Below are 12,987 nucleotides of genomic sequence, written 5' to 3'. Positions count from 1 at the left end.
TGGGGAGGAAGAACCCCATGCACCAATATAGGCTGGGAGGCACCAGCTGGAAAGCAGCTGAAGATCCTGGTGGACACCAAGTTGAACATAAGTCAGCAATGTGCTCTTACTGCAAAAAGGAATTCTGGGTTGCATTACAGAAGTATTGCCAGCAGGTCAAGGGAGGAGATCCTTCTCCTCTACTCAGCACTGGTGAGGACACACCTGAAGTTCTGTGTCCAGTTCTGGGCTCCCCAGTACAAGAGAGACATGGATATACTGGACAGAGTCCAACAAAGGGCCACAAGGATGATGAAGGGACCGGAGCATCTCTCCTATGAGCAAAGGCTGAGAGAGCTGGGACTCTCTTCTCTTCTCTCTTCTCTTCTCTTCTCTTCTCTTCTCTTCTTTCTTCTCTTCTCTTCTCTTCTCTTCTCTTCTCTTCTCTTACTTCTCTTCTCTTCTCTTCTCTTCTCTTCTCTTCTCTTCTCTTCTCTTCTCTTCTCTTCTCTTCTCTTCTCTTTTTTCTTCCTCTCCTCTCCTCTCCTCTCCTCTCCTCTCCTCTCCTCACCTCTTCCTCTCCTCTCCCTCCTCACCTCTCCTCTCCTCTCCTCCTCCCTCCCTCCCCTACCCTTCCATCCCTTCCCTCCTTCCCTTCCCTCCCTTCCCTTCCCTTCCCTTCCCTTCCCTCCCTTCCCTTCCCTTCCCTTCCCTTCCCTCCCTTCCCTTCCCTTCCCTTCCCTTCCCTTCCCCCATCCCTTCCCTTCCCTTCCTCCCTTCCCCTTCCCTTCCACCCCTCCCCTCCCCTCCCCTCCCCCTCCCCTCCCCTCCCTCCCCTCCCCCCCTCCCCTCCCTCCCCTCCCCTCCCCTCCCCTCCCCTCCCCCCCCTCCCCTCCCCTCCCCTCCCCCTCCCCTCCCCTCCCACTCCCCTCCCCTCCCCTCCCCTCCCCTCCCCTCCCCTCCCCTCCACCCCTCCCTCCCTACCCTCCCCTCCCTCTCTCTCTCTTCTCTTCTCTTCTCTTCTCTTCTCTTCTCTTCTCTTCTCTTCTCTTCTCTTCTCTTCTCTTCTCTTCTCTTCTCTTCTCTTCTCTTCTCTTCTCTTCTCTTCTTCTCTTCTCTTCTCTTCTCTTCTCTTCTCCAGGCTCGGAGGGATCTTATCAATGTATATAATACCCAAATGGACGGTCTAAGGAGCATGGAACCAGGCTCTTTCCAGTGGTGTCCAGTGACAGGACAAGAGGCAATGGGCATAAGATGGAACACAGGAGGTTCCCTCTGAGCATCAGGGAACACTTCTTTTACTGTGAGGGTGACCAGTCATGGAAGCAGGTTGCCCAATGAGATTGTGGAGTCACCATCTCTAGAGATATTCAAAAGCTGTCTGGATGTGGTCCTGGTCAACTGGCTCTAGGTGGCCCTGCTTGAGCAACGATGACTTCCAGAGGCCCCTGTGAACCTCAGCCACTCTGTGATTCTGTGAACAATTTTGCATGCATTACAATTTTTTCATTGTATTTTTTTGCAGGCTGACAGGGCTACTCTCAGTCACCCAGCAAGCAAGAAGATGGGCACCCTTGGAGATACAGCCAGGCCCTAGCAGAAGGGAAACCCTTTCTCAAAGCCTGTTCACATCCATGGGCTAAGGGACCCGACATAACATGGTGGAGACATGTCTGTGGAGAGAGGGTAGCAACCCCAGTCCAGACCTAACTATGTCTGGCTGGACCTCAACAGCTCCTGTGCCCATCCCCAGACAGGGAAGGGACTTCCCATCCACATGCCCTCAACTGGGCTCAGACACCAAACCTGGGCTAGGACTCTGCACAAAGCCCCCTGGACAGGAAGGAACCCAGCAAGAACAACACCCAGCACCAGTGCTGGTGGGGCTCACTCCTTTGTAAAATTCCCCCAACGCTGCCCAAGCTCGAGGTCCTCAGAGCACCTGACATGCAGCGTCCCCAGGGCTGTGGTAAGAGCAGCACTGGGAGGGGACGGGGTCACCGTTCTCTTTGTCTGGAGAAAGTTTTACTGCACTGGGTAACACCGTCTAACTCCACTTTCTTTTGTGGTTTCATTGCCTCGTTCCAGAGCGATTGCGCAGGCGAACATGTCCAAAAGCAGATGGATCCGCTAAGCGTTTCTTTGTTGCACATTATCTCATACAGTTTGGGTGCAATAAAACTTCCAGGCAGAACAAATCTTCAAGCTTGTGCCGTGCCTTATTTTTAGCTGCGAAGTACGTCTGTTTTAGTGCTCCTAATCCCTAGCTTGGTAGTAATTTATGGAGCAAGCTCTTGGCTCGCTTGGGCCAGAAGATTTGTAGTAAAACTTTTATAAGTTGCAGAGATAAATCCCATGGACTCTTGCAGTCTCAGGGGACTCTCCTCCAGAAGTGTGTTTTGCTGAGCACTCCCTCGGCGTGGGAGCACGTTCAAGTGAGAAAGCGTCAGATGGCTGAGAATAAACCGTCCTGGATGTCGTCACGATCTGCAAATCACCTGGAAGGAGAAATCGAGGGAGGCTGTGGATTCCCCAGCCTCATACATGCCAGAGTTATGAGAGTCCCTGCTCGACAGGAGATGTTTGCCCCAGGTTGAGCTCCTTTGCATTGTGCCTGGTAAGCCCTAGGGATAAGCCACGTTATCAGGCTGTGCCAGGCAGCGAGATGCCTGAGTGGGAGCATGGTGGCTCCGGCTTTGATGAGATTATTGGGATGACCAACCACTTACTCGTGCAGGGAAACCTGCAGAGATATCACCTTGGAGCTTTCAGCATGGACAAGGCTGTGGCTTAAGAACAGGGGCAGGAACAAATGTTGTTTCCTCCATTGCCTTGGGCGCCCTCAGGGAAGGCGTTTAGAGGACATAACACTACTCTATGCTTCAGTGGAGGCGGGATTTGAGAAAAGTCAAGGAGCAGAGGAGGGAAAGAGGACCCAGTCATGGGACCCAGCAGCAACCCCTTCCAGATGTCAGTGGAAACACGAGCCCATAGCTGTGCTCCCAGCTCACCCATCCAAGGGTGGTCTGCAGCATCAGACCTGGCTTTCTTGGAACCCTGATGCTTTCTGAAGCTGGCAGCTCTCAAAGACACCCCATGCCCTGTCCCTGAGCCTCGTGCCTCCAACGAGCGGGGGAGGCACTTGCGTTCAGTCCAACAGCTGGGGCGGGAGACACTGTGTAATTACTGCAGCACATCCCAGCGGGGAGGCCGGTGATTCGCCATCTGTATGCCGTGCTGTGATGGGGTGATGTTCACTTTGCCGCCGTATTTAGATTCACGCAGACTCCTATCCCCGCGTACTTCAAATTCCCAAGAGCACTTTTTCTGAAAAGAGGGAATGTTTCCAGGAACCATAAAGGAAGGAAGGTCAAATCCAGAGAAGAGATGCTGCAGTTCTACACAACTTTATAACCCAAGCAGGTATCAAGGTTAGCTGCAGCTGATGGGTAGATGCTCTCCCTGTGTGTTAGCTTCTCCAAAGATGGAGCAACCTTCACTGTTCTTGGCATAGGGAACCTCTTGGATAGGACAACCTGCTGGTGCCATTGCCTGCTGTTACAGTGGGGAGGATAGGCCTTTCTCAAATGTTTCTAGGTAATTCAGTCAAGGCAAAAGTTGACCAATGCCCAAATTTAGTGCCTTTGTATCTTTTTGGTGTCTTTTGGCAAATGCAGAGATCAGAGTCTATCCCATCACAACCCACTGGGAGCTGATTGGGCTGGGCTGGGCAGGGGGATAGCCTTGATAATATATTCTCCTCACACAGTCCTGGCTCTACTCCCAGAAATGCAGAGTTAGCCCAGTCCCAGTGTCCAGCAGGGATCTTTTTCCCAAGAGGAAACTCCTCCAAACACTGTCTGAAGCTGGGAAACATTGGAACTCCCCTGTGCCTTCCTGTCTCTAATGAACAGTGCCCACAATGAGATATACCTGCCAGATTAGCACAGGATCCCACACAAACTATCCCCTATCTTCTCACTCTCCTGACTGCCAGCTGGTCCCAAAAGCCTGCTGCTCCCTCTGGTAGCTCACAGCCCCCACATCTTCTGCCCTGTCACCTTCCCCAGACTCAGCCTCTATCCCCATCCCTTGTAGGAGCAATGCAGATCCCCTGTCACACCAGAGAGGCTCAAGTTGCCCTGGGCAACCTCCCCTCCAGCCCCTGTGGGGCTCTGCGGGGGCAGCGGGCTGGTCAGACTGCCCTCCCATTCCCACAGTGTGCTGCCCACATAGGCATGATGCTGGCATGGACACATTTTCAGTCCCTGTCCCCAGCATGGTGCGGGGTGGTGGCCTCTTGGTGCACAAGGCAAATTCTGGGTGAGCAGGGGTCCCCACACAGATTCCAAAAACTTCATTTTTTTTCAACTTTTCTCATGTCTTTTCCCATTTTCAGCCCAGTTTCCCCAGTGAACGAGCAGGATTCCCAAAGCCTGAGACAGATGACGTACAGCTGGAGACACAAGTGCCCAACCAGGCTGGTCATTGTGTCTCATCCACCACAGGGAAAGGATCTAAAATTTTTCCTGAGCCAGCAGCAGGCATTGCAGCAGCTCCACTCAGCCGGATCAAGCAGTGGCCTGCTGGAGGGGGAGAGCCAGGCAAGGGTCCCCAGAGGGACCTGCGCAGCGAGTCCTCAGCAAGAGGTGTGCAGGCTCTGGTTTGCTCCTACTGCTGCTGCTGCTGCTGCTGCTGCTGCTGCTGCTATGCGGGCAGCGGTCTGTGCTGCCCTCGCACGGCTGCACTCCACTGCAGGCTGGGCATGCTGCGTGGGTCCTGCCGGGATGTACAGCCCTTCTGTCCAGCTTGTCCCGCTGCTCCCTGGCTCTGTTCCTTGCACCGTGGCTGGGGTGTGTGCGTGGGGTCCCTGCTGCAGCCGGTGCCACAGCTCCCACCACACCTGACAGCGCCTGCATGGATGGATGAAGGTCCTGGTCTGAAATACATCTCCACCCTCCTCAGTAGAAGCCAGGTCCTCATCAACCAAATGCACCTATAGATCCAGGCTGTGCTCCAGGACTAGTGCAAAGCCTGTAGGACACCCCCAAACAACCACGGATTTACTAACACATGCCACCCCACAGGTGATATGTCTTGCGGAGACCTCCGCCTTGGGGACACTGCCTGGGAGCTGCAGCAGGTGCTCTGCACCAGGGCAGCTCACACAGCCCCTCGGTGAGGGACAGAGACATCTCTCCCTCTCCCACACCACCCTGTCATCCTGACCCCAAGAAAGAGGTCCAGACCAGCTTCCCGCAATAAGCTACAATCCATCCAGACAGCAAATCCCAGGGACTTACTGGAAATACTGGTTTTATGGCACAATGCATAAATCCCTCTTTTCTGCTCACACATCTCTCCATCTTCCCTCCTTCCCGTGCACACACCTGCCATGCTTCTCACGCCCCTGTGAATGGCACTTGCTGCTCTGCAGGTGTTGTTTCTCATGGGGGGGTTAATGAATCCAGCTATACACAGGGAAACATCAGCTTTTCCTGAAGTCTCATGTAAATCTCCAGCCCACAGCATCTCCTCCTGGCACAAGGGGGGCTGTTGCTCTGTCCCTTTCAATATGGGGGGGGCATTCTCCATCTAGACCTGCCCCTGCTTAAGGGACACTCGCTATTAATTGCCAGGTTCTCATTTTCCCTGTGCCTCTTAGCTCAAGGTCCATCTTCTCATGACCCTGTGCCACAGAGGCAGATGCCCTGGAAGGTGCTGCTCCTTCTCTCTCAGGTGTTCCCTTCTGCTTGGAGCAGCATGGAGCGGTGACATCTCAGAAAAACTGTATGTTTTTGCCTTTTTCCAGACTTGAAAGCTGTTGCCTGAGGCATCATCCTTGGCGGATGTGCCTGCAAAATTCAAAACCGTGGTGGAGTTTTGAATGGGGATAGCGTATGGCTTGGCTCCTCTCAGGAAATCTCTGTCTCACAGGGACATCCTCTGTGATGCCTGCTGGGTCCTGAACTCAGGCACCTCCCTGCCCTGCCCAGAGCTAGGGCTGTGACCTGCCACAGCCTACACAGCATCGCTGCCCTTCCCACCATAGTTTTTCTGGCTTTTTTCTTTCCAAAACTTGGCTCAGAGTATTTTTTTTCTTCGAGGAAAAAACTCCAAATATCCCCAAAGCTCTGACTGGTTCAGGGTCCCACTGCAACAGGCCTGAACATCAGGGACCCAGGAGACCTGGAGCATGGAGGAGAGGTGCCCCTGTCACCGGCTGTAGAGCAAGCCACTGTGACATCCCTGGCATTAGGCATCACAGTGCTTTTAGTCACCAAGGGGGAAGGAGCAGCTTTTGGTGATTTGAAGCCTGATGCTGTCCTCACCCTTCCTGTGACTTTCTCAGCAGTGAAAGAGGGGTCACACGTTGCCCAGGGAAGCTCCAGTCTGATGGATCAGAGTTACTGAGAGCTGCTGGTCCTGTGGAGCAGGGAAAGAGGACAGAAGGGTGAGAGGCTCAGCCAACCATGGTCCTCGAAGGAGATGGATGCCGCCCGGGAAGCAAAGCTCAGCCCTGGTCCACAGCCGGGAGAGGGCAGCCGCAGCCCGAGCAGCAGAGCTGGGAAGGCTGCCTGCATCCTGGGACTGTTCCTGCTCCAGCCCCGCAGCCTCCCAGCCCTTGCTGAGCACTCCCTGGTCCAGCCTGGGGGCTGCTGCTCTCCCCGGGGCTGGGCACACATGGGTGCCATGCCCGTCCCCTTGATAAACCCCCCATCCTCCAGCAACGCCAAGCTGTAACGGAGCAGATGATCCATCAGGATGGAGGGTTTTGAGCACCGGGCTCTGAGTCTCCCTATCTTGCACCCATTTCCCAGCTCTGCTCCACGCCGCAGCATCACCCAGAGTCCCAAGGCAATGATCCAGGCTCATGGGGGCAGGAGCAATCGGGCTTTTCACATCAGCGCAAAGACCTTTCTCATCCCATGTGGGCCACAACCAGGAGCAGCCTCCAAGAGAACATGCATAAGAAGAGATCCCATCCTGCCCTGGTCTGCAGCCGGTAGCAGGTCCCAGGGATGGGTCCGCTCTGATTTTACACGAGCCTGGAAGGGTTCAAGGAGACCTCTCTATAGACAACCTGCCAACAGCTAGAAGCAGGGCCAGGGCATTAGTGGAGCTGGTCCGGGGAGGCACAGCAGAGCATCTCCAGCTGGAGAAGGCGGGTGTCCCAGGAACAGCAGCATCGCTTTGGCTCTGCTGAGATTTTCTGGGGAGATAAAATCATAGAATGGTTTGGGTTGGAAGGCACCTTAAAGGTCATCCAGTTCCAAACCCCCCCCCATGGGCAGGGACACCTTCCACTAGACCAGGTTGCTCAAAGCCCCGTCCAACCTGGCCTTGAACACTGCCAGGGAGGGGGCAGCCACAGCTTCTCTGGGCAACCTGTGCCAGTGTCTCACCACCCTCACAGTAAAGAATCTTTTCTTTATATCTAATCGCAGTCTACCCTCTTTCAGTTTAACACCATTACCCCTCGTCCTATCCCTACACTCCCTGATAAAGAGTCCCTCCCCATCTTTCCTGTAGCCCCTTTAAGTACTGGAAGGTCACTATAAGGTCTCCCTGGAGCCTTCTCTTCTCCAGGCTGAACAACCCCAACTCTCTCAGCCTGTCCTCACAGGGGAGGTACTCCAGCCCTCTGATCATTTTCATGGCTTCCTCTGGACCTGCTCGAGAAGGTCCATGTCTTTCTTACACTGAGAGCCCCAGAGCTGGACACAGCACTGCAGGTGGGGTCTCACAAGTGTAGAGTAGAGGGGAACAATCCCCTCCCTTGACCTGCTGGCCACACTTCTCTTGGAGCAGCCCAGGATGTGGTTGGCTTTCTGGGCTGTAAGTGCACATTGCTGGTTCACAGTCAGTTTTCCATCCACCAATACCCCCAAGTCCCTCTCCGCAGGGCTGCTCTCAACCCACTCATCTCCCAGCCTGTATTTGTGCTTGGGATTGCCCCGACCCATGTGCAGGACCTTGCACTTGGCCTTGTTGAACTTCATGAGGTTTGCATGGGCCCACCTCTCCAGCCTGTCAAGGATGGCATCCCTTCCCTCCAACGTTTCAACCGCACCACACAGCTTCATGTTGTCAAACTTGCTGAGGGTGCACTCAATCCCGCTGTCCATGTCACCGACAAAGATGTTAAACGGCGCTGGTCCCAACACCATCCCCAGATGGAGAGTTATTCTGCCAAGAGACAGAGGACTAGGTATGTGATTGATATTTCCCTGGGTCTGAACAACCAAAAGCCAGCCTGTAGCCACCGGTAGCTTTGGGAAGAGCTGAGCCTCATCCATGGGAAGGGTCTCCTTGTGCAGCAACCAGAGGGTGGCTCTGCAGGCAGCATCCAGCTGCCAAGGGCTGGCACCAGGGACATGCTGCCCAGAGCCAGGAGAGAAATCCACTATCCACACAGAGGGGAGGAGAGGTGGAGTCTAGCAGTGTCTGGAAGGAAACATTCCAGTTTTTCCTTTTTAAATAACTTCTAATGTTCCACTTCTCTGATTTGTTTTTTTTTTTTTTTTTCTCTCTCACTATCTCACACTATAAATTTCATGTCTTCAGAAAGTCAGACTCAAATGTTGTCCTTCAGTGAATCCCTGCCTGGACTTTCTTTTGGTGGAAAACACAAACTTAAGATGCCCAAACACAACGAAATTAATATCAAGCTCTAAAAATCCTCCCTACAGGCAGCTCTCTGTGCCCTCCACAGATTTAACTCTCTGTGGTTCAAACCACTCTGTTGATGATTTCAGACCAAATGCTTAGTCCCACATGGTGGGCTACAGCACCCAGCTGCCTGCTCTGGGAGGAGGGCTGCCAAATCGCCCTGGGTTTCAGGAGCTTGGCTCACCTCCCCCTGTTTACTGGCTCACTAGCATTTTCTCCCTTTAATAGCAAGGCAGCCAGGCAAGCCACATGACTCTGCGGGGACCAGGAGCCCTCCAAGCACCAGGAGGTTTTGTCTCATGTCCCCAGGTTGTTGGCTGGTGGTTTTGGACTGAGCTCCCTAAATGCCAGCCCAGCCTTTGCTGCTGCCAGTCAAGTCCTGGCAGAAGGGCAGCCCCTATAAATAGCCATGTGTATAATGTCGCCTCTCTCTTCTTCACTTCTTTGAACTGTGAGTTTGCCCGTGTCTTGCAGCATGCAGTACTTTGCACGCTGCCGCCTGGGTGCTTGCAGTGCACGGTGGTGGGGAGTAGCTCGGGTGGCTCGAGTCTCCATCCAGGTACCTGTACCAAGCCCCACAGGGGGGGATTCCCAGCCCTCAGCAGCCTCCAATCCTTAAACCCCATCCTTAATGCAACCTTAATGCATCACCACTGTGATGTCCTCTCCAGGACAAGGACCTGCCAGGGCAGCAGGGCTGGAGCAGGCTGTGTGGAGCTGCTAGCCATGGGGAAGAAACAGCTGAGGCCCCACAAGCCCTAAAAGCTGGTGAGCCCTAGGCTCTGCATGTTGGCATGGCAGCTGGACTGTGTCCCCTGTGCCTCCTTCCCAGGAGTGACAGAGGTGGATGAAGAGAAAGCCCTGGAGCAGAGATGCAGCTATGGAGACCTATGGCAATGCTCATTGATGTTTTGCAGAGCAGAGGTGAAGAGCCAGGGAAGATGCCGCCAGGCTGAGACACCCAGGTGCTAATGCAGGTAATGACTTTGGTGTGGCATTGGGCTGGGCATCCATTTCGAATTTCTCCTGGCATGGTGTGGCTGGACACTTCTGGGACAAGCCACCCTGCTCTCGGACAGGACAAGCATTGCATGGCACCAAGCATGCCACCATCCCGCTCCAGGACAGGACTGCTCTCAGCCGCAGGATAGCAGTATGAATCAGAGCAGAGCAGGGCTGGCAGGGCAGGACTGCACTGCAGTGCTTGGGGTTTTTGCTACCTTCTTTTCACAGCGTGGGCAGCCTGAGCTGTGACCGTAACAAATAAAGCAACAGCCAGAGAGCAGAGCTCTCTGGTTTCCTGTACACCTCAGGCTGGCCAGGGTAAACACACAACAAGCCTGCACTTCAAACGGGGCCATGCCCACGGCACGTCAGCCAGAGCCCAGCCACGCGCCAAGCCAGCGTGAGCGGAGCCGCTGAGCTGGAGGCTTCATAGGACAGGTCCCACACAAGGCAAAAAGGCTGGTGCTGATCAGTGCAGCCCCATTGCCCCACGATGCCCTGCACTCAGCAGGCACCTGCACCTCTGGAACAGTCACCCCTGCCTCTGGGATGTCAGTGACAGTCACCGGGTCTGGCCTCTGGAGCATGTGTGCACTTTGTAACTACCCCAACCCCAACCATGCCCAGGCTGCACAGTCATGGACCATCCTCAGGCAGCACTGAGACGGGCACTGGAGCAGGAGACCTCCATGCCACCAGCCAGCCCTGCACTGGGGGAGATGCACCCTGTGGCAGTGCCCTCTGCACAGAAACTGTGGGAGGATGCTGCAGCTTTCAGATATGCTCATCTCCAGTCCCCACTGTCCTCTTCCATCTTGTCCATCTGCTCCACTCATGCCATCCAGGCAGCAATTCAGCAAGTGCTAACTCATCCAGCGTGGTTGAGGTCTGGTGTCCTTCAGGACATCATCATGGCACAGCACCTGCACATCAGCACAACATATCTCGCTTCAAGTTTGGTCCCATCCCAGCTCTTGAGCTTCCGATCCTGGGCCTCCCAAGCTCTTCACCCAGTCAAGCAAGTGGGAGTCGGATGTGGCTGCTTCTTCCCGGCAAAGAGCTCAGGGCATCTCTGAGCAGATACTGGCAGCGAGTCAGGCAAAGCTGTGGACTGGGAGGGAAAGCAATGCACAGCTCATATGGTCTCAGTTCAGCAGGTACTATGTGGGGATGTGATAGTGTAATATAACCCTCAGCCATCTGCTCGTGTGTTGAAGTCTCGACTTGCCTGGACAAGAGCTGGCAGCTCCCTCTCTGGCCTAATCTCTACTCAGAAGAGAGACAGAGGGAAGAGAGACCCTACAGTTCCCAAATTCATTCCTTCTGGGATGCTGAGAAGGGGACCAGCTGCTGGATGGGATGCTGCAGCCAGCCTGGGAGACGTCCTTTCATAAACTCTTGTGCCATGGCAGAATGGACAAGCCAGGAGGTGCGTGGAGGTCGTGATCCTCAACTGAGCTAGAGGATGGAGGCGGGGAAGACCTGCAATGTCTGAGCTGCACAGTGTGCCAATCTCACTCACCCTGTGCCAAGGACTTCAGGATGCAGGCAGCCCCTGTGAGCACCCTGCTCACCTGGCAGACCCCACACCACCCCTGCCAGACCTGCTCCTTCTTCATCCAACATTGCAGCTCACTAGCTCTGCTCAGAGCCGGTGGCACAGCATAGCCCAGAGCCCCTCCGCGTCCCTTGTGCCAGCACCCCAGCGGGGTGTCTGTTAGCTCCAACCTCCCACACAGAGACCCCTCCAAACCAACCTCTCCTCTCAGATTCCCAGTCTCAGGGGTGGCCCCAGCCCTGCAGAGCTGGGGGATTCCCGGGATCCGCAGCTCAGCTCAGCTCTCCAACTCTGCAGCGGCAGAGAAAGCAGCATGTGGCTCCCCGCCAGCGCTGGCGCCAAGCAGCCGAGCTCCCGGCGCCCAGCGAGCACCACGAAGCACTGGGGAAAGCTCAGGGTCTGCTCCCGGGGGAGGACCCAGGGCCAAATCCTTGCTGCAGCCCGCCCAGCTCCGCTCCTTCCAGAGGGCCTGATCCTGCAAGATGCTTCACATCCCTCAGCTAATGCAAACTGTAGAGTGCAGAGTGGCATGGGGAGGCGGGAAGGGGAAAGTGAGAAGTTGGATGGGGAAACCTCTCTCTGCTCAGGACCAGCCCCTCCTACATCCCTGGCTCCCAAAATCCACGTGAGCCACTAGCTAAGGGCAGATGTGAGCTGACTGGTGGGACCAGACCCCTCTTTCACAGCACCTGAGAAGCCACGTGAGCCGACTCAGGGAGGGACATCCCCAGCCCTGGCACGGCCCCAGCTCTTGTAGCGCAGGCGGGATGGATCCAGCCCCATGTGGCTGGTGAGGCGGCAGCCCAGGCCACGAGCAGATGTGCCGCACTGGGCTATTCCTCGGGCAATGTGGGCACCAAGCCTCAACCACTGCTGGGCGCAACATCCGCAGCGCGGCCAGGAGCCAGTGCAGGCGCTGGGCTGGGCACGCTCACCCCACACGCAGCCTCCACCTCTTCCAAAGTCTGTTATTGTAGGGTTGCATGGGGAGGCTGGGACGAAGGAAAACACCAGTTTACTACTGCAGGGTTATGCAGGAGGTGAGATGACTCACAGGCGTGCTATTGCGAGGTTGCAGAGGTAGGCTAGGACGGCAGCAGGTAGCGGTTGTTACTGCGGGGCTGCAGAGGTGTGCCAGGACACGGACAAGGATCAGTTTGATATTGCAGGATTGCAGAGGGGGGCTGCGACCCTCTTTATTCCTGCCAGGCTGCAGAGCAGTCTGTTGTCGCAGGATTGCCAGAGTGGTGCTGCGTGGGTGCTGTGCGCACCCGGGGCACGTGGCCCTTATCTCCACACAGGTGCCGTGCCCAGCGGAGAGGGGAACGCTGGGTCTGTCCCCGGGCTCCAGCAGCGCCAGCTCCGATGGCATCACCTGGGGCCTCCAGCATGTCTCAGGGGCACCCCAGACCACACTTGGCCCCAGGTGCCACAGGAGGGGAAAGTTCCCGATCGGTCTTCACCAGTCGGTTTCCCTGTTGCAAGCTTCCAATGTTTTTTTCCCTCCTGAAAATTCGCACTGTGATAAAATTGCAAAACACACCCATTTCCAAGGGAATGCAGGTAGGGCAATGGAAGGGTGCTGCAAAAGGGGCACGCAAACATGCACCAGAAGCTGTGAGGAGGAACGAGGCTTTTCTTCAGCTCAGAGACACAAGCCCCGGGGACAGATTTCACCCTACGCGTTCCCCATCAAACAAACCACTATAAAAATAAACCCCAAAGAAATGCCCCTCCCAGGGGCAAGGGAAACTGAGTCACGGGCAGGACCT

This window comes from Strix aluco, chromosome Z, assembly GCF_031877795.1.
Source record: "Strix aluco isolate bStrAlu1 chromosome Z, bStrAlu1.hap1, whole genome shotgun sequence".
Taxonomy (NCBI): Eukaryota; Metazoa; Chordata; class Aves; order Strigiformes; family Strigidae; genus Strix; species Strix aluco.
The sequence above is the reverse complement of the archived record's forward strand: the minus strand, read 5'-3'. Positions refer to the sequence as shown.